The sequence below is a fragment of the Dermacentor andersoni genome, chromosome 8 (genome assembly GCF_023375885.2).
Source record: "Dermacentor andersoni chromosome 8, qqDerAnde1_hic_scaffold, whole genome shotgun sequence".
NCBI classification, from domain to species: Eukaryota; Metazoa; Arthropoda; class Arachnida; order Ixodida; family Ixodidae; genus Dermacentor; species Dermacentor andersoni.
Genome location: NC_092821.1, coordinates 120,768,611 through 120,789,512, shown reverse-complemented (window position 1 = coordinate 120,789,512; position 20,902 = coordinate 120,768,611). Strand labels below are relative to the sequence as shown.

Below are 20,902 nucleotides of genomic sequence, written 5' to 3'. Positions count from 1 at the left end.
AGAAGACGCTGTGAACTACATTGGTTCAGATATAGCTGAGTCATTTAGGAAAGATGTTAGGGTAATCGCCCCAAATGAGGGAGCAACACAGGATAGCACAATAGAAAACAGATTAGAACTGACCTATCTTAACTGGAAAAAAGGCGGAAGCAAATGTTCCAAAATGCACGTCCGCAGGGATAGACGAAATTCCAATAAAGTTCAGCGGGAGCAGTGGTAAAGCAAACATATCCGCGATAGACATTAGTAAGAGGCGATTGGAGGATTGGTGGAAGAAAAGTAGGGAAACGACAAAAGACGGAGACGTACAAAAGCACAGTTCGCAATAGGGGATCAGAAAATTTGGTTGTGGGAGTTCATAGTGCTTTTTTTTTTCTTTTTTATTGTTTAACCTAGGTAGGACACTAGGCAGTATAATAGCAAGAGCTTGGTGGCGCAACCCACCAAGCTCTTGCGTCCCCCTTGTTCCAAAGGGGACGCTCATAACATCCATCCATCCATCCATCCATCCATCCATCCATCCATCCATCCATCCATCCATCCATCCATCCATCCATCCATCCATCCATTGTAAAACACCTGGGATCTTCCAAATGTAGCGAGAGGCTTCGATGTCGCCGTCGAGTTACGGGACCGGAAGATAACTTCAGCGCGCGCTCTGTCAATAATAAAGTACGAGACGCTCTCTCGAAATGCCAAGAGGGCGCGGCAAATTGGTTGTAGCGGCAAATTAACCGCCATTCCTCGCGAGGTGCGGCAGAAGAACGCAAGGCGCGCAGGCCCGAGCTTGTGCGCGTCGGCAAGCATACTAGCGGTCTGGGCTTGATGTCACACCGCCGCTAAACGTAACGCCCCTCTTGGCGCTCAAACAAATTTTTATTGCAGGCATCAACAAAAATGTACTTTTTCTCTCTCTCTTGGCGCTTGGAGGATCCAGGGGCTTTTTACCTTTTATTGCAATGATATGGACACTACAGGCGAATTTCCGCCGTCGCCGTGATGTTCCGTATAAAGTCCAAGTGCGATCACATCGCGGATGCGCGCCTTATGCTGATGATGCAAGTGAAAGCGCGCGAGGGTGAACGGAGAAGCATGGTGGGTGGACCTCGCGCGCGCGAGGGAGGAAGGAGGGGAGGAAGCGCGCCGACTTCCACCGCGCGCAAGCAACACCCTCTCAAAATTCTGACGCCAAGCAGCAGGAGGACGCTCTACTCAGCCGGGAGCTGCGTATGACGCGGCTGAGCGCGGCCGCGCGGGCCTTATCTCGAAAGCCATCTAAGGCAGGTAGAGTCTAGGCATGCCGTGGACTCATGGCTTCGTGTGCGGTGTGTTCTCGACGCTTAGTTTGGCGTTGAAGCGGGAGGCAGCACGAAGGGCAATTCCCTCGCTGCTGCTGGCACTCCTTCGCCAGTGCTTCGACAGCGAGTGTCCGCGCGCATTGAGATATGCTCGCCTTTGCCTGTGCGCGCGTGACACCACCCATGTTAATTTAGTTAGTTAACGAATCTTTAAAAATCTTCATGGCCGCAAAGATTACCACACTCACTTGGTACAGCTGCCTAATAATTTACTAACGCGATCCACGCTTCGCCTTTCGGGTGAAACTGCGACATTCTTTTTTTTTTTTTGAGTCGAGGCGGAGCGTTGGGTAGAGGAACGTCCTAGAACGCGAGGTCGGACTTTGCTTACATGCGCTGTACTTTTCACATCGTTTCAGAGAGGCCCAAGAAGCTCCTGTACCCGCTGCTTTGCACCACCAGCAGCGAGGCGTACGATGAATCCGTAGCAGACCTGCCGCCCGACGGCATCTGCACGTTCATCTTCTACGAGTCTGTCTACAAGAACGGGGACCACCCGTTCGTCAACAGGACTCCGACGCCCGGGCTAGTTCCTTTCGACATTGACTTGGGCCACTTCGCGCGGCGCCAGTTCTTGTTCATCCAAACCCTGCTGGGCATCTCCTTCGCCCTCGAGTGAGTGTTGCACACGAGTTTCCTCCTGTATTCTGTCTGACTGTTTTAGAGCACAGCATTAGGCGCCTGTCCCTGCGGCGAGCGGCGGCGTAGGCGTAACCGGGTGAACGAAAAAGAAATTATGTGGTTTTACGTACCAAAACCACTTTCCGATTATGACGCGCGCCGTAGTAGAGCACTTCGGAAAATTTTGACCACTTGGGGTTCTTTAACGTGCACCTAAATCCAAGTACACAGGTGCTTTCGCCTCCATCGAAATGCGGCCGCCGTAGCCGGGATTCGATCCAGCGTCCTCGTGCTCAGCAGCCCAACACCATAGCCACTGAGTAACAACGGTGGGGTAACCGGGCGAACGAAGCGCGCAGCGAAAGGTGAAAGAGCGAACGCGGAGCATAGCGGCGGATGAAAGACGGCGATAGCGAAGACAGCGCGAAGAGGAACTCGGAGGGGGAGGGTATGGCGAAAACGTGTGAAGAAAAGCGTAGTGCCGTGCAAGACGGGCTCTGCGGTGACGACGGCTACGAGATGGCGCCAGAGCAGCGCGCGTCGTAAAGCCCCTTAAACTTCGTAAAGTAGTGCCACGTTTTGAAGAACGCCGCCTCCTCCTCGCGCGGTCTCGCCTAGGCCGACGCCGCGTCGCTATTGGCCTAATAGCATCACGTGGGCCCTCGCGCTATGCATCAGCGCCATTTTTGCTCGAGAAGCGTCTACGGAGTGGCGAGGAGCGCATGTTGGCGACGTTGCCACGCTCGAGCAGTGTAGGCGGCGCCACGGTCGAGGAGGGAGCGTGAAAGAGGAGAAACGAGGAGGAGTGAAGGTGGAGGAGGATAGTGTCACTACTTTACGAAGTTTAAGGGGTTTTAGCGCGTCGTCTGGGAGGTTTGTCTGCGGCGGCTGCTGCGCATCGCGCCCACGCGCCATCCACGCGCTGCCTATTGCGATCTCCCGATTAGTGAGGCAGTCGCGCCACACTTCGCTCCGTTTGCCGCATGGGACACATTGTCCACGCCAGCCAATATATCGCGAAATGAAAACACGTGTAGAACTGCGCTCACATTTCGCATTAGGAAGTATCGTAATCGTGGGGGAATTGTTTTCTTCTCATATATGTATGTAGATGCGTGTGTGCACGCGCGCGCGCACGTGTGTCATCTCCCTGGATCCCTTTAACGAGATTAGAAGTTCCGGCGCGTTGGTAATTCGGGGCAAAACGAGCATATAGCGCGGCAGCCGGGGACACACAAAGAATGGCAAACAAGGCCCTGACTTCCAACAGGGTTTATTGGTTATGCAGACTTGCATATACGTACAGGTCTGCTTAAAAGAAAACTGAACGATTCAAAGCGCCGTGTCAGACAAACGGAGGGAAATTTCGATGACCACGGGATAACAATCCTAGAGGCGTACCAACTATTTCGCGATGTTACGTTTCGCCTACGACGCGCGGTATAGCCGGCGCGGATGCAACGGACGCCGGGGCTTCGTTTAAAGCGGCGGACATTTTGGCCCGTTCAGCGCTGCCGCAACGCTTCCTGCCAAGCGCGTCCAGGCATGTTTCAATGCCACGTGTCTTCGTGTGTGTGTGTGTGTGTGTGTGTGTGTGTGTGTGTGCGTGTGTGTGTGCGTGTGCGTGTGCGTGTGCGTGTGTGTGTGTGTGTGCGTGTGTGTGTGTGTGTGTGTGTGTGTGTGTACATGTTGGTGCCCACGCTTGTCAAAGCGCGGCAGCCAGGGAGAGGAGCTCCCCCAACTGTGAAGCGAGGAGGTCTGACCGGCGCCGGCCCGGCGGATGCGTCACCTACTCGTCTCAACGTGCCCGAGCGGCGCCGTCAGGTGCGCCTCATCCAGAGCCGTTCCTTCTTGCCCTCAACTCCGAGAGTATAAAAGCAGCTGCCCCGCGGACGCCAAGAGAGAGGCTCCGATTTCTTCCGCCGAGTAACGTGCTCTCCCGTCTCTCCACTTCGGTCGACCTGACCGGCCGTTCTTTTGCGATGCTAGAATAAACAAGTTGTTCTGTTAGCAGTCGACTCATCCTTTGCCAGGACCTTCGGATGCTTCCAGTTGTGCCTCAGGCCGCCAGGCCAACGCTACCCTTGGGGCTTGCGACCCATTTGCAACAGCGAGTATGGAGGAGGGGGGGGGAACGGGACCTCTTTCTATCGCGTTCCTTTTCTCTCTCTCTCTCTCTCTCTCTATATATATATATATATATATATATATATATGTATATATATATATATATATATATATATATATATATATATATATATATATATATATATATATATATAAAAGAAAACAAAGGAGCTCGATTTTTGTTAATGACGACCGCATTTACAGAGCCAACAGGCGCAGAGGCCAAGGAAAGCATAGGGGCCATTACCTGTGGTCAGAATTGAAATGTGTAAAATAAGGCGGAAATTGAAAAATGAAAGTGGGCGAAAAGATAACTTATCGCCGGTGGGAAGCGAACCGAACCGAAGAATTTGTGTTGTGCTGCGCGCGCGTATATGCTGAGGTTGTAGGTTCGGTTCCTACCGGTGACAAATGACCTAACCTAACCTAAAAGCGGCTGAATCACTGCAACTACGCAGTTAACACGTCCTTATCTCTTCGCATTACTCGCTACTGTGATCTGGCAACAGTGCCACGTCGTTGTGGGGATCCTGCCGCTTCATTAGACTACGTTATTAGTGGTTAAAGTCGTTAAGAAAGAGCAGGCGGCAGCGAACCCCACGGCGAGTCAAACTGGATTGCCGGAGCAAGGAGCAATGACCCTCACGGCGAGGCAGGGTCAAGTGAGGGAGGGTCGCTGTATCGTCTACTGCTTAGCGGTGAAGCGAAAAAGAGCAGCCGCATGTCAGTATTTACTAAGCATTCTGACATTACAACGCGAGTTATTGCGGCACTGCCCCTGTATATCTTCTCTCAATATTTTTTTTCTTTCTTTCACGTTTCGTCTCAGCAACGGGCAGCTGCTGAGGGAGTACGAGACGCCCGAGTTTCGACGAAACCTCGACTACACTTGGAGCAAGAAGATATACCAGTACGGCGTCGCAAACATGAGGCCTCCGCACATAACCAAAAACGACATCTTAGACGCGCTTACCGTCATCAAGGTGAGTCACGCGTACAGAAAACCTGAAACGAGACCTACTTCCGCGAGGTTCGGCCCAGCCCTCACAGCTTCGCGACGGCTTAATCCCATAGCCACACGATCCAGGCTGTGTACGTGATGGGTCTACGCAGAAGGTATATACGTGTATATGGAACGCGAGCTGATGGGTTGTTCGGCAGGCTAAGGCAGCAGGATTGTGTTAACTTGTGCTGGTTGATGACACAAGGCACGCGAAGCAGCAAGACGCTAAGTAATAAAGTCGCGGTTCGTTAGTATAGCGCTCTTTCTTTTCGTCTGCTTCTTTCTCTCTTGTGCGTGCCGTGTTCGCGCTGTTTCTTCAGAGTCGCGCAGCAGCTCAGGAAGGGGGCGAAGTACGCAAGAAACGCACGCATCTGACGCCGCGAGCGCTCGCATCTCATCAGCGGTCGTGGCCTCAGTTGCGCGTTTCCCATGTGCTTCGCCCTACCCGCGACTGATGCCCTGGAATCTGTACACAGAGGGCGCCACCAATCCTGAGACTCGCATCCGCACTGCAGCCGCGAAAACCCGAGGGTGCTGCGTTTTGTCCATAGTTCGTATACCGTCCTTTTCTACCACGTGTTCTTGAGATCTCTTACTTCCGCCACGAGTGGCAGCTGTGTGGTAACCGACTGTACCGTCTGTAAAGCATCCTTCACGTCTCAGACGTCGAGCCACCCATGCTGGAGGAAATGACGACAGTGCGCGTGTCCCTCTGACGAGGAGAAATCGAGTCTTCTGTCATCGGGATAAAGTTATGATAGCCTTGTCGTCACGTGACAATGAGAGAGGCTTAAGATATTGCCAGAAGAATGGCAACGTTAAGACCCGCCGCGGTGACACAGTGGCTGTGGCGGTCTGCTGCTGAAGCCCAAGGTCTCGGGTTCGATTGCCCGCCGAGGCGACTGCATTCAGACAAGGGCGGTTGCCCAAAACACCCGCGTACCGCGATTGACGCACGCTGAAGGGACAATCTCGGAGGACATGGACGATTACTAACAAAAAAAAAAAACGACTCCAATCCACGCTGCGAAGATGGTTGGCCAGCTATTGCAGAGCCTTTATTATTATTATTATTTTTTGCTAGTAGTCGTCCATACATGTCCTCTGAGATTGGGTGATGCGGGCCCGTTTAGCTTCGGGAGCACCGGCTCTGAGCTCAGTTACACCTAAAGAAGGTGCAATAAGTCAAGCGGTATTAGTAAATTACACTTCTTAACAGCAGCGTGATCTCGCTATTATCGCGAGATGCCGCTGGTGGTCTGCCAGAAGGTAGTTAAGAAGTTCCAAGAGGACTTCTTCTTGGGCAAGTTGGTGTTTAAATTTCCTGGTTATACTTTGTGGCGCAAAATACATTTCTTGAAAAGGGACAGAAGAAAGGGAGACAGTGAAGCGCCAACGCTTCACTGCCTCCCTTTCTTCTGTCCCTTTTCAAGAAATGCATTTTGCGCCACAAAGTATACAAAGTTTTGACGAAGATAAAAAAAGATTAAGGCGCTGTACACAAAAATGCTATAAGGAGAAGCATGCATGTATAGCATACCTGATTAACTCAAGCAGGCTGGGTGACTATTTGTCACCGCCCACTTTCAAAGAGGATGTCATCATCATCATCACCATCAAGTGAGGCAAACGCAAAAGACGGGTGGTGCCCCCGCATTGACATTCCCGCACCATCTCCCCGTGACGTCACAGATTTCGACAGCGTTTGCTCGATTACGGTTAACCATCTAACGATAAACAAGCACGCGTAGCACTTGAAAGTTCTCCTTCAAAACTTCTCCTGAACGAAAGTGGACTTGAATACGAGAAAATACCTCCAAGTTCTTGACGTCACAAGGACCTTTCGGCACTGCGGCTGCGACGCGAGAGTTGGGAAAAGTTGAGTTCTGCGTTTATTTCATTGCCACTGAGCAAACCCTTCCTCACTAAATACACGAAAGGGAACTTCTGGAAGAATAGCTTATACCAGTTTGAAGTGATCAAACGTTTCTCCTTTGCTCGGGTGGCCAAAAGTATTCCGGAGGCTTCCACCACAGCGTGCCTCGCGGCCCATTGCTTAGATTCGGGGGGGGGGGGGGGGTTACGTTACGCACCGTCAGTCAATCCAGGAGATCCTGTAGGCACTGCCGCTGAGTTTTTCCGCTGAGGTTTTGTATACATTGACAGGGTTAATGATGGGCCAGACTTAATTTGCTTCTTTTTCGCACTTCCTGGCCCACGCGTGTGGTTCGTGTGCATTTACTCAATGCATCCCCGATAAACATTTCAGTGGCGTGTCAGCCTCCGCGTTGTGTTTCTTCGGTGTACTTCGTCCAGCGTGGGCCGTTTCTGTGGTCTTTCGAAAAATGTGTACCAGCTCCAACCGGCTCTCAATTCTCCCGAGGTTTCCAGAGTCGGAGTGTGATAGTAAGGAACGTTGAATCGAGTGGGGGCCAACACGATGTAGTGTGAGCAATGAAAGAGCTGAGCGGGCTGCAATCGTAGAAGAAAGCGCTGTTGAACCTCGCTGCACTACGCAGAGTCTGGACACGTACTGGCACCTGAAGCCCAACTTCTCGGACATCCAGCCTTCCACCGCACTGGGCATCCCACTGCCGGAGAATCAGTGGCCCGAACTACTGGATCTACTACAGTGAGTGAACGCTGTCCCCTCGGTGTATTCGAAAACTACTCCACAGAACTTGTGTAATCCCGTTTTTTTTATGCGTTAGCATTAAAAAAAAGTTTACTGCGCCCATCCTGCGTTCTTTCGGTCGCACGCCTATACCCTTCATGATGGAGGCGGAAAGCCAATGTTGACACAGGATTATCGGCATTATGCAAGTTCCACATATACACACCAAATTAAATGGAGGGTTGCGTGTTGATGAATTTGCTTTTGTCTCCTCTATTATCAAACCCTTCTGAAAAATTATAGCTATACCTATCCTCGCCCCCCCCCCCCCCCCCTGGAATTGTTACAACCTCTGGCTAATTCATAACCGAAATTTACGATTAGGCCACTTGAGGGGCGCTTCATGTGTGCCGTAATGCCATACTAGGAATGTAATATAAGTGCGAAACGACATAGACGAAAGACAGGGCAATACACGCATGCGCTCGCGTCGTAAGGTTATTCTCTTAATGCGAATAATTTTTGTCAAATACAGATAGGTTTATTTTCCTGCCAGGTATCTGACCGTTAACGAAGGCCGATCCTGTTGGCAGTGCCATCAATAGTTTCAAACAGTGACCCGGGACTGCATTTGGAGCGCACAGCCGTTACCAAGAGACGTCCAAGCGCTCAATCTGAGCTACAGACTCGGTAGTTCGAGGACCGATGAAACTGTGTTCAATCACTTATCATTTGACTCATCCACTCTCAGGTCCTAGGCACGGTGCGCCTGCATTCCTGCACAAGTGCGCATTGACGTCAGCAATGACGTACATTGGGCTTGCTCCGCCCTAACCGGTGAATCCACCAGTGACGTTACTGCTCAAGACGTGGTCGAAGCCACAATCAGTGAAGCAATGTAGATAGAGTAAATGTGTAAAGTGATGTACAAATATATAATTTTACATGCTCTAACAATATAAAATTGTGAAATTGTATATATAGTCATCATCTCAACGATGCGATGTAATATAATAATTTCCCCTTCACAACCTGTGGTGTACATTTCGCTTCAGAAAATTACAACGTTATGTACGTGAGAACCTGCTACTACTAATCAACAGTGTTTCGCATCACTTCGCGCTCAACTGTAATTTTAGCCTGCAAATTTTTTTTCGGGCACATCTTTTCAGGCTAGTATATTTAAATTTATTCAACCATATGAGCTTGAACTCGCCGATCTGACTGAGTACTGTTTCGGTGCTGTACTTGTTCAGACTATGTGTCCACTCCTGTGGACAACAGCTTTCGTCATTTACAAAATTGAAGCAGGAACTATAAGCTGAATTAATCTGGTGTAACCTAAGCTAGACCCAGGCGACACCATATGTCAATTCTAATTTGTTGCCACTGGTTTTCGAGAAAATTGACGCTTTGTCTAAGACGTACTGGTGCGCCGCCACTGTCAACAAAAGATGAGCGTGTTGTGCGTTTCAAATGCCACCAGATGACGCGGCAATCCAGAATGAGAAGTTGAAGCGAAGAACTGCCGCACGACATTAGCCTTGTATCTATACGTTTAGGAAAGCAACAGACGATTTTATCTGAATGAACTAAAGAAAATCACCACCCAAGCATTCCGTACAGGTGATTAAGCAGCGAAGCTGAAACATGCGTCCCCAGTGTTTATCACTGGGTTAATCCCGACAATTCATTGAACGGTGGCTTCGCACGCTGCCGGATCCTCAGTACGCAGTTATTGCTTGGGCTCTGCTGCACGAGCCTGTTCTTGTGCCCAGGCTGCAGAATCGGCACGGCATAGGCGAGCTCGTTCCCGGTTCTGCTCGCTTCTTTGCTGATCGAAGGCTGCCTGCTCCGCAGGAGTATACGTATGACGCGCGGCCTATCCATTTTGGAGTCGGAGAGAAACTGCTGCGCGCGCGCTTGGCTGCGACGGAGAGCAACGACGTCACTACTGGCACTGCCAATCGCGCGCCTCTTTCTATATTTTTAGCGCATGCGCATTGGGTTGCACCGGAGAAGTTCCCGGCGTAGAGGCGACAGACGGACGAATCGGCTAACCATTTACGGCTTCGCTGTAAAAAAATTGACTCTACCTATATACGTGTAGGTTGTGATGCAACTATATGCGTCCATGCAATTGATCAAGCAAGTACTTTTTCTGAGACTTGCAACAGACTGGATGACGATAAGCATTGACTTTAAAAGGTGCTGCGTCACTAAGATTTTGACGGCTCTGAGAAGGCTCTATATACAGTCCGATAATAAGCGAAGCTTTATCTTGTTTTTCGTGCTTTCTTCGCAGGACCTTCTTCACTCCGCACATATTCATTGCGATAAGCCACGTCTCCATCGACGATCACACCCTGCCGGAATGCCGCATTATGCCTACCTCCATATACAGTTTCCCCGCAAACGTAACGGCGCGCTACTTTCAGTCCGTGGTGAGTGATATTTCTACAGTTTGCATTAGAAACCGCATCATGCGCTCAGGCTCAGCAAGAACCAGTTCAAGGTTACGTCATGCTGGTCTATCGGATCAGGTGACACCACAGCTTCGCTGGCCAACCATCTTCACAGTGTGGTTGGAGCCCAATTTCTTTCTTGTTTAGTATTCGCCCATGTCCTCTGAGATTGGGTGATACAGGCCCCTTTAGCTTCGGGAGCACTGGTTCTGGGATCTTTCGTTGAACGCAGCGTCACTAGGTGGCGGCACCAGAGCTGATATTTCCATCTAATTAAAGGTAAATACGTCTGCGTTATGCAATTTCGCCTTTATCGCACCACACCATTACTGCAACATGTTATGCATCAGCTGGTGTGCGAGAGATACGCTGCCTAAATGTTTTCGAGTGTCGCTATACTTGCTTTTTCTCAAAAACGCTCTCTAATCCACTCAAGCTAATGTTTCGTTAACGTCAATAGGTTGTTTGTTTATTTGTTTGTTTTTTGTTTACACCGCAAATGAGCGACCTAATGGGCATTACCTGAAGGGTGGGACTTGTGTCACAAGAAACAGCCTTCAATATACTTTCTTGAAAGTGGCGCCTTGACAGTGCAACACAATGTGAGGCGCGAGAACATTCCAATGTGTCACTTGTGATAGTGTCTAACTAAAGGTATATCCTGGCCTATACTTCTCAGAAGATGTAACGGGGGCAGAACGCGTGGAACACATCGCAAGGTTTTGACACGGCGAATTTTATTAAATGTAGTTTTAGAGCGCAGCTCCTAAGCGTCCGTTCCTGCGGCGAGTTTCGGCGTCCCTCGTAACACAGCGAACGAGCACACAGCGAAGGATTAAGGAGTGAACGCAGAGCGCAGCGGGGGGGGGGGGGGGTGATGGAGTGAAAGACGTCGATAGCGAAGGGAACGCTAGGAGGAAAGTGGAGGAGGAGGATATGGCGAAAGCGTGAGAAGCGTAGTGCCGCGCAAGACAAGCTCTGCGGCGACGATGGCTACGGGATGGCGCCAGGGTAGCGCGCGTGTCGTCTGTTCACCGATGACGCCACCGATACCATATATGGAAACAAAGCGCTGCTTGAGCGGAGATCTGTCCGCGGCGCCTGCTGTGAATCACGCCAACGCGTCGCTCATGCGCTGCCTCTCGCGGTCTCCCGATTAGCGATGAAGTCCTGCCACATTTGCCTCCGTTTGGAACGTGCCGCACGAGGCAGATTGTTCGCGCCCGCAAATATATCGCGAAATGAAGACACGCATAGAGCCGCAGTCAAATTTCGCATTAGGGAGTATCGCAATCGTTGGTGACTTTTTTATAAAGCCCCACTATTAATTAAAGAGCTACTTTATGTTTACTAACGTACGTCCTATGATAGAAAAATGCCTGCGCTTCTTGGTATCCTCACACTTCTTTAACTGCCACATTAGAGGGGGCCCTGAACCACGCCGCCGGTTTTCTGACGAGTAACTGCAACTGATAGGCAAGTGCAACTGCCATTAAAGACTTTCTAGGTTGAGAAAGACTGGCTAAACGCACACATAGCATAAAACTCGATTTGTTCTACCGCACATATTTTCAGAAAACTTGTACCCTTAGATATTTGTACGTCATATAATTTTGAAATATCGTACGCGGCGACATCAAAACAAATTCGTGTTCTTACAAGAACTTATACAAATCGCCATAATTATAACTCCTTTACATACAAGCAAATTCTTGCCTTACAACTTTCAGAATGACGTCTGAAGTTATCATTACATAAAATATTTTCAATAGATCTGTCACGTAAATGCTGTCAATGTTATTCTTTTACAAATGTCCGCTTTTCAGGCATCGTTTTCAGGACGCATTTTCTTAATGCGAAGCATTATTCTTCGAATAAAGTCAGTCTTTGGGGTGTATCTTACCGTTTTCGTAGGTCAGCGATGAACAACTACCGTCATACTCAATGAATACGGATGGGAAGCAGATGAAGTTTCGGTTAACCGCGGCCGCGAGAGGGACGATGGAGGAGTATCACTCCAACCATCCTAACGCATTTTAAGTGTGGGTTCATCGCGCACATGCGACATGTTTTGCGAGTGTCTCCTCTTTCGACGCACCTTTTTAGCCGCTATCATGCTAGCTGGAGCAAGAGACGCGAACGAGCGTCGCGCTGGTTCGGTTTAGCTGGAGCGGTCTAGAGTGACGATAGAGGAGAACCAGTCTAAGCATCCAAGCGTGTATTAAGTGTGAGTTCGTCGCCCACGTGCGACGTGTTTTGCGAGTGTCTCCTCTTTCTCCGCGCCCTTCTAGCCGCTATCATGCTAGCTGGAGCGAGACGCGAACAAGCGTTGCGCTGGTTCGGTTTAGCTGGAGCGGTCTAGAGTGACGATAGAGAACCAGTGTAAGCATTCAAGCGCGTTTAAAGTGTGAGCTCGTCGCCCACGTGCGACGTGTTTTGCGTGTGTCTCCTCTTTCTCCGCGCCCTTTTAGCCGCTATCATGCTAGCTGGAGCGAGACGCGAACGAGCGTTGCGCTGGTTCGGTTTAGCTGGAGCGGTCTAGAGTGACGATAGAGAACCAGTGTAAGCATTCAAGCGCGTTTAAAGTGTGAGCTCGTCGCCCACGTGCGACGTGTTTTGCGTGTGTCTCCTCTTTCTCCGCGCCCTTTTAGCCGCTATCATGCTAGCTGGAGCGAGACGCGAACGAGCGTTGTGCTGGTTCGGTTTAGCTGGAGCGGTCTAGAGTGACGATAGAGAACCAGTGTAAGCATTCAAGCGCGTTTAAAGTGTGAGCTCGTCGCCCACGTGCGACGTGTTTTGCGTGTGTCTCCTCTTTCTCCGCGCCCTTTTAGCCGCTATCATGCTAGCTGGAGCGAGACGCGAACGAGCGTTGCGCTGGTTCGGTTTAGCTGGAGCGGTCTAGAGTGACGATAGAGAACCAGTGTAAGCATTCAAGCGCGTTTAAAGTGTGAGTTCGTCGCCCACGTGCGACGTGTTTTGCGAGTGTCTCCTCTTTCTCCGCGCCCTTCTAGCCGCTATCATGCTAGCTGGAGCGAGACGCGAACAAGCGTTGCGCTGGTTCGGTTTAGCTGGAGCGGTCTAGAGTGACGATAGAGGAGAACCAGTCTAAGCATCCAAGCGCGTTTTAAGTGTGAGCCCATCGACCACGTGCGACATGTTTTGCGAGTGTCTCCTCTTTCTCCGCGCCCTTTTAGCCGCTATCATGCTAGCTGGAGCGAGACGCGAACGAGCGTTGCGCTGGTTCGGTTTAGCTGGAGCGGTCTAGAGTGACGATAGAGGAGAACCAGTCTAAGCATCCAAGCGCGTTTTAAGTGTGAGCCCATCGACCACGTGCGACATGTTTTGCGAGTGTCTCCTCTCTCTCCGCGCCCTTTTAGCCACTATCATGCTAGCTGGAGCGAGACGCGAACGAGCGTTGCGCTGGTTCGGTTTAGCTGGAGCGGTCTAGAGTGACGATAGAGGAGAACCAGTCTAAGCATCCAAGCGCGTTTTAAGTGTGAGCCCATCGACCACGTGCGACATGTTTTGCGAGTGTCTCCTCTCTCTCCGCGCCCTTTTATCCGCTATCATGCTAGCTGGAGCGAGACGCGAACAAGCGTTGCGCTGGTTCGGTTTAGCTGGAGCGGTCTACAGTGACGATAGAGAACCAGTGTAAGCATTCAAGCGCGTTTAAAGTGTGAGCTCGTCGCCCACGTGCGACGTGTTTTGCGTGTGTCTCCTCTTTCTCCGCGCCCTTTTAGCCGCTGTCATACTAGCTGGAGCGAGACGCGAACGCGCGTCGCGCTGGTTCGGTTTAGCTGGAGCGGTCTAGAGTGACGATACAGAACCAGTGTAAGCATTCAAGCGCGTTTAAAGTGTGAGCTCGTCGCCCACGTACGACGTGTTTTGCGTGTGTCTCCTCTTTCTCCGCGCCCTTTTAGCCGCTGTCATGCTAGCTGGAGCGAGACGCGAACAAGCGTTGCGCTGGTTCGGTTTAGCTGGAGCGGTCTAGAGTGACGATAGAGAACCAGTGTAAGCATTCAAGCGCGTTTTAAGTGTGAGCCCATCGACCACGTGCGACGTGTTTTGCGTGTGTCTCCTCTTTCTCCGCGCCCTTTTAGCCGCTGTCATGCTAGCTGGAGCGAGACGCGAACAAGCGTTGCGCTGGTTCGGTTTAGCTGGAGCGGTCTAGAGTGACGATAGAGAACCAGTGTAAGCATTCAAGCGCGTTTAAAGTGTGAGCTCGTCGCCCACGTGCGACGTGTTTTGCGTGTGTCTCCTCTCTCTCCGCGCCCTTTTATCCGCTATCATGCTAGCTGGAGCGAGACGCGAACAAGCGTTGCGCTGGTTCGGTTTAGCTGGAGCGGTCTAGAGTGACGATAGAGAACCAGTGTAAGCATTCAAGCGCGTTTAAAGTGTGAGCTCGTCGCCCACGTGCGACGTGTTTTGCGTGTGTCTCCTCTTTCTCCGCGCCCTTTTAGCTGCTGTCATGCTAGCTGGAGCGAGACGCGAACAAGCGTTGCGCTGGTTCGGTTTAGCTGGAGCGGTCTAGAGTGACGATAGAGAACCAGTGTAAGCATTCAAGCGCGTTTAAAGTGTGAGCTCGTCGCCCACGTGCGACGTGTTTTGCGTGTGTCTCCTCTTTCTCCGCGCCCTTTTAGCCGCTGTCATGCTAGCTGGAGCGAGACGCGAACAAGCGTTGCGCTGGTTCGGTTTAGCTGGAGCGGTCTAGAGTGACGATACAGAACCAGTGTAAGCATTCAAGCGCGTTTAAAGTGTGAGCTCGTCGCCCACGTACGACGTGTTTTGCGTGTGTCTCCTCTTTCTCCGCGCGCTTTTAGCCGCTGTCATGCTAGCTGGAGCGAGACGCGAACAAGCGTTGCGCTGGTTCGGTTTAGCTGGAGCGGTCTAGAGTGACGATAGAGAACCAGTGTAAGCATTCAAGCGCGTTTAAAGTGTGAGCTCGTCGCCCACGTGCGACGTGTTTTGCGTGTGTCTCCTCTTTCTCCGCGCCCTTTTAGCCGCTGTCATGCTAGCTGGAGCGAGACGCGAACAAGCGTTGCGCTGGTTCGGTTTAGCTGGAGCGGTCTAGAGTGACGATAGAGAACCAGTGTAAGCATTCAAGCGCGTTTAAAGTGTGAGCTCGTCGCCCACGTGCGACGTGTTTTGCGTGTGTCTCCTCTTTCTCCGCGCCCTTTTAGCCGCTGTCATGCTAGCTGGAGCGAGACGCGAACGCGCGTCGCGCTGGTTCGGTTTAGCTGGAGCGGTTTAGAGTGATGATAGAGGAGAACCAGTCTAAGCATCCAAGCGCGTTTTAAGTGTGAGCCCATCGACCACGTGCGACATGTTTTGCGAGTGTCTCCTCTTTCTCCGCGCCCTTTTAGCCGCTATCATACTAGCTGGAGCGAGACGCGAACGAGCGTTGCGCTGGTTCGGTTTAGCTGGAGCGGTCTAGAGTGATGATAGAGGAGAACCAGTCTAAGCATCCAAGCGCGTTTTAAGTGTGAGCTCGTCGCCCACGTGCGACGTGTTTTGCGAGTGTCTCCTCTTTCTCCGCGCCCTTTTAGGCGCTATCATGCTAGCGGGAGCGAGACGCGAACGAGCGTCGCGCTGGTAACGTTGGTTCGGTTTCTAGACCGCTCCAGCCGCCAAGGCTCAACTGACCGTAATTCCGTATGATGAAGGCAGGCAGAGCCGCAGAGCGACTCGCGCCAGGAGAACAGCTGCAGCTACCAAGCAGTACACTTCGTATATACAGCTATACAGTATATAAAGAATTTCTAAAAGAAATAACAGCGGCACAGACAGAAATCACGTGGATAATACGTCAACTCCTCAGTCTCGAGGCGGGCGGTTCAAGTTGAGGAAGAAGCAGCAGTACCTTCAGCGGCAATTTACTACTCAACAGTGATATATACTGGTACACAGAAAACGGTGATAGACCTCTAAGCGAACACTCTTTCGGTTTTTAGCCCGCCTTGCTATATTCCTTTAGTGTCCCCTTTAAGCCTCTGAGTAGAACTCTCGTGTTGTTGCTGTTGTACATTATCCTTTCAGCTGGGTTGCAACGATTCAGAACGTCAGACAGCTCATTCTAACCAAAAGTGAACTCTACACTGCATCCACCGTTTTGGGGATTCCCCACACTCTATTCACTCTAGTAAGCCATGCCAGAAGCCGTCGACTTTATAAGAACACGTGTTGCAAGAACTTACTCCGCATCATGCAGGTCCATGTCGGAAAAGTCGATGCAAAGTAGTTTTCTAGATACGATGGGAAATGAGCGAGGCAGGAGCAAAACACAAATACAATAAAGATGACAGCACGAATGTTTGCTTCTTTTTTGCGGTAGGTACATTAATATAAGCAACATTGCCGATCACTCATGCGCAGATGGCCTGTTGAACCTGTGGACAGTACACATGGCATTCTGCTAATCGTAGCTGTTCTTGTTACTTGCTTCTGTATCTTCTCTTTAGGATGTATTACTCGTATTTGCTTTTGTTAATTTAAAGAGATGTGTCATTTACTATGCAATGATGACCATTTTGTTGGATAGTTTTGTACATTCTGGTTAAACTAAACATCACACCAAATTACGTCACTATTGCTTTTGCTTACGTCGAGGTCACCAGTATTCCGATATTTCGCGAACGGTATAATGTTCACAGACAAGCTAACTCTCTCCGTCGTCTCAACAAGACGGAAGTCAATTCTACTTTCAATGTCATCTACTATTTCACCTCTAAGACCCCAAATTCTCTTGTCGAGACGCTAGGAGCGTACTGAAGCATTCGCCTTACCCTTGTTTTTGAAGACGGGATCTTTTTTGCCGACTTGACACGGGTTAGCGTATCTAGGATCTGGGTATCTTGGAATCACTTCCAGAGAAAACGGCATTTGCGCACCTCCAGAGCATCGTAGTGAGTCGCAAAAGGTATCGAGATGCAGGTCTCAACGAGACAAGCGAGAATTAGTCGAAGAGTAGGTAAAATTAATGGTACATGTGTAATTAGCGTCAATGTAACCGTAAATTAACTATACTTCACCGCAGACAGCACCATCTCCGGAATCAGCCTACGTAGCATCTTGGTAAAAAAAAAAAAAAAAAACGGGCCAACCAAGTGTCGACCCTAAAAAAGACGAGATCCACGTAATTGAGCGCGAAGTACGATACAAATAAGATACGAAATGACTGGATGCTGAACCTGAAAGAGACAGAATAGAGAGATACATGATGAAGATTTAATCATCGAATCATTAGGCCTTGTCTTCTTTAGTGTCAACGCTTTGGTCGACCCTTTCTTTTTTTTCTGGTTCACGTAATTAAAGCGCACTTCTGAGAGCACTTTGATTTGTCTAGCATATATAGCGAGCCTAAACAGTATATATTTCACACTTGGACAATTTCCGGGGCCCATCGTAATTATTGAAGGTCACCGAGCAACTCCAACACTTTATAAAAATTTCAGTCCCGAGTGTGTGAAACAATGCATCCTTCTGAACAATAATTTATACAAGTAAGACTATGGATATGCATGCATATTTAATACAGCAAGACGTCACATGTTGAATTGTAGGTATAGCAATGTAATTGCCGTGTTAATTATGCATGCATGGCTTATAGAAAAAAGAAGTTAGCAATATACACTATTATGAATTGAAATATTTATAATCATGATCGAGAGCATAGTCTGCGCAAGCCTCTGCGTATATTAGTAAGGCTGTTTGTAACAAGTGCGAGTTCCCAACTTTGGCGACTGTTGAATATAGTCTTTAGCGAAATCAACGAAGGTGTGCAGTGCGTGTGCACGTCGGTGCGAAGTGACCGACAAAGGCACACTGCAGGGTATACGGGGTGCTTCCTTCAACCAACTCGACACATACGTCGTTTCGATCGGATAACCAATAAATATTTGGCGTACTAATAAAGCAACGTTATATGCAAGTATAACCGCTCATACGTGTGCCTGCATACTGGAAGCTTCGAGCGATTTCCTCGCCCTTCGCACGTATATGTATTTTTTTTTCGAAGCCATTCTTTACATTAAAGAAGCACGCGTGGATTTTTTTTCTCTCTCTCTCTCTCTGCCTCGTCGATCAGAACGACTCTGGCCGGCTGCTGCAGATGATATGGGACAGGGGCATACTGTCCGCGCTCTCCTTCTCGTTCACGATGAAGGCGCGCTGGTATCGGCCGCGCCAGCCGGATCCCAACGTCACCGCCATCGGCAACTTCGGCCTGTTCAACCCGTGCGTGGACCCGGGCGTCCCTCCGGACATCAGCCCCGGCAAAGTGAGCTCGCCGACTCGCTCGATCTTTCAAAAAATTTACTCGCCATTGGAGACGAATACTAGCGTCGAGCTGTAACAGATAAACGGGTTCTTGTTGTTGTCCTTCCTGCGGAAGTACCGCGTCGCCAACGTAATTTGCATCCAAGATTGTGGTTAGTTAGTTAGCTAGTTTGCTTGTTAGGTAGCTAGTTAGTTGATTTGGTAGTTAGTTAGTTGGTTGAGAAGTTAGTTAATTAGTTAGTTATAGGAAGAAATATTTGATTGGGTCGTTAGTTGGTTGGGAAGTTAGTTAGTTAGTTAGTTAGTTCATTAGTTAGTTATTGTGCGAAATATCTGATACACATACGCTATCCCACGTACAATGGGTAAAGGCGAATGAATGGCTGACAAAAGGCAGTGAGCCGTCTGGTAGACTGTAAATTTAACAGGTGAAATGCTAAATAGCCCACAGCGTATACATTTCAATTCGATTTTAATTTTTTTCTCATTTACTTCGGTCTACTTGTAGGCCCAGGAGCCTGGGACTGAAGGCATAATATTGTTACGGGGATGTTGCGAGTATATAAAAACTATATTTACAATATATATACAGGATGAGTCAGAATAGTTAAGACGGCTGACCACCAACAACAAGCAGTAGCCAGCGTCTCCGATCTTCTTCTTCCTCTCTCTTCTTTCATCCTTCCGTAACAGGACCCCCGGGTGGCGAAGCGCCGTCTCGCGCATGGCAGGTGAAGAATTGCGAGCGAAGTATGGCTCCAGCCGCGAAACGTGCACGACGTCGACAGGCGTCTGACTTGAGGACGCATCAAAGTGTAGCGGCGAAATCTCGTAGTCGACGTCGTTAACTTGGCGTAGGACTTCATAAGGCCCTGTGTAGCGAGAGAGAAGCTTCTGCGAAAGGCCAAACCGACGATATGGTGACCAGATGAGCGCCGAAGCACCTGGTGCGAACTTAACATCGTGATGGCAGCGGACGTAACGCTCATTCTATATATGCTGCGAGGCTAACAAACGAGATTGGGCGACTTGACGTGCCATGCGAGTGCGATCGATGACTTCACGAGCGTGCTCAGTTGCAACACGTGGTACAGAGGGCAGGATGGTGTCAAACGGCAGTGTGGGGTCGCGACCACACAAGAGATAAAAGGGTGAATATCCTGCGGTGTCATGTCGGGACGAGTTATACGGGAACGTCACGTGAGAAAGCATGGCGTCCCAGTCGCGGTGATCGTTGGAGACGTACATCGACAGCATCTCTGTGATCGTTCGGTTGAGACGTTCCGTAAGACCGTTCGTTTGCGGGTGTTAGGCGGAGGGCAGCTTGTGCTCAGTGGCACAAGTGCGGTGGAGGTCGTCGACAACTCGAGATAAAAACAAGCGGCCGCGGTCTGTGAGTAACTGTCGAGGTGCACCGTGGTGGAGAATGACGTCGTGGAGGAGAAAATCGGCGACGTCAGTTGCGCAACTAGTCGGCAACGCCTTTGTTATCTGCGTAGCGTGTCGCGTAATCAGTAGCGACGGCGATCCACTTGTTCTCTCTAGTCATCGGAAAATGGCCAAGCAGGTCAAGGCCTACGCGAAAGAATGGTTCATAGGGAACTTCAATTGGATGGAGTCGGCCGACAGGTGGCATGGGAGGTTTCTTCCGGCGCTGACACAATTCGCACGTTGCGACATCACGAAGCACATAGCGGTAGAGACCCGGTCAGAAGAACCGGCGTCGCACGCGGTCGTATGTACGCAAAATTCCAATGTGTTCCGCCAGCGGTGCATTATGAAGTTGTTCGAGAACGACGGGTCGCAGACGACGAGGAAGGACAAGCAGCAACTCAGGGCCGCCAGGGTTGATATTGCGGCGGTAGAGGATGCCGTCATGCAGCACGAACATGCGGCACGTGCAGTCGGTGCTGCCAGATTGCACTCCGGCAATGATGGACTGTAAGCATGCGTCGCGTTGTTGTTCAGCGCGCATGTCGGTCATGTCAGTCAAAGCCATCACGCAGGTCACCGGATCATGCGCAACAGGATCGGGAGGATCCGCGGGGTGACGCGAGAGGCAGTCAGCGTCCTTGTGGAGGCGTCCAGTCTTGTGATGGACACTAAATGAAAATTCCCGGAGCCGCAAAGCCCAGCGACCAAGCCGTCCAGTCGGGTCCCGTAGGGAAGACAGCCAGCAGAGTGCGTGGTGGTCTGTGACGACCGAAAACGTGCGGCCGTACAAATATGGCCTGAACTTGGCGACAGCCCAAACTAAAGCCAAGCGCTCCCGCTCGGTGATGGAGTAATTTCTCTCGGCAGGTGACAGCAAGCACAGATTGTGAACCAATGTTTTCAAGTTCCTGAAGAACGATGGCTTGTACGAGGGGAACTGAAAATGTGGTAGCATCAGGGCTACGCGAACAGAAAGCTGCCGGCGCCATCGCATCCAGTTCACGTC

At 50.3% G+C, this 20,902-nt stretch overlaps 1 long non-coding RNA gene across 1 annotated transcript in view; it reads left to right on the top strand.

The window, feature by feature from the left end:
• Positions 1-252: 252 nt before the first annotated feature.
• Positions 253-20,902, top strand: part of LOC140213003 (uncharacterized) — a 65,440-nt gene continuing 44,790 nt past the window's right edge. Inside the window, exon 1 of the long non-coding RNA XR_011889930.1 lies at positions 253-318. This is a non-coding gene — a long non-coding RNA (uncharacterized lncRNA). The remainder of the gene's footprint in view (positions 319-20,902) is intronic.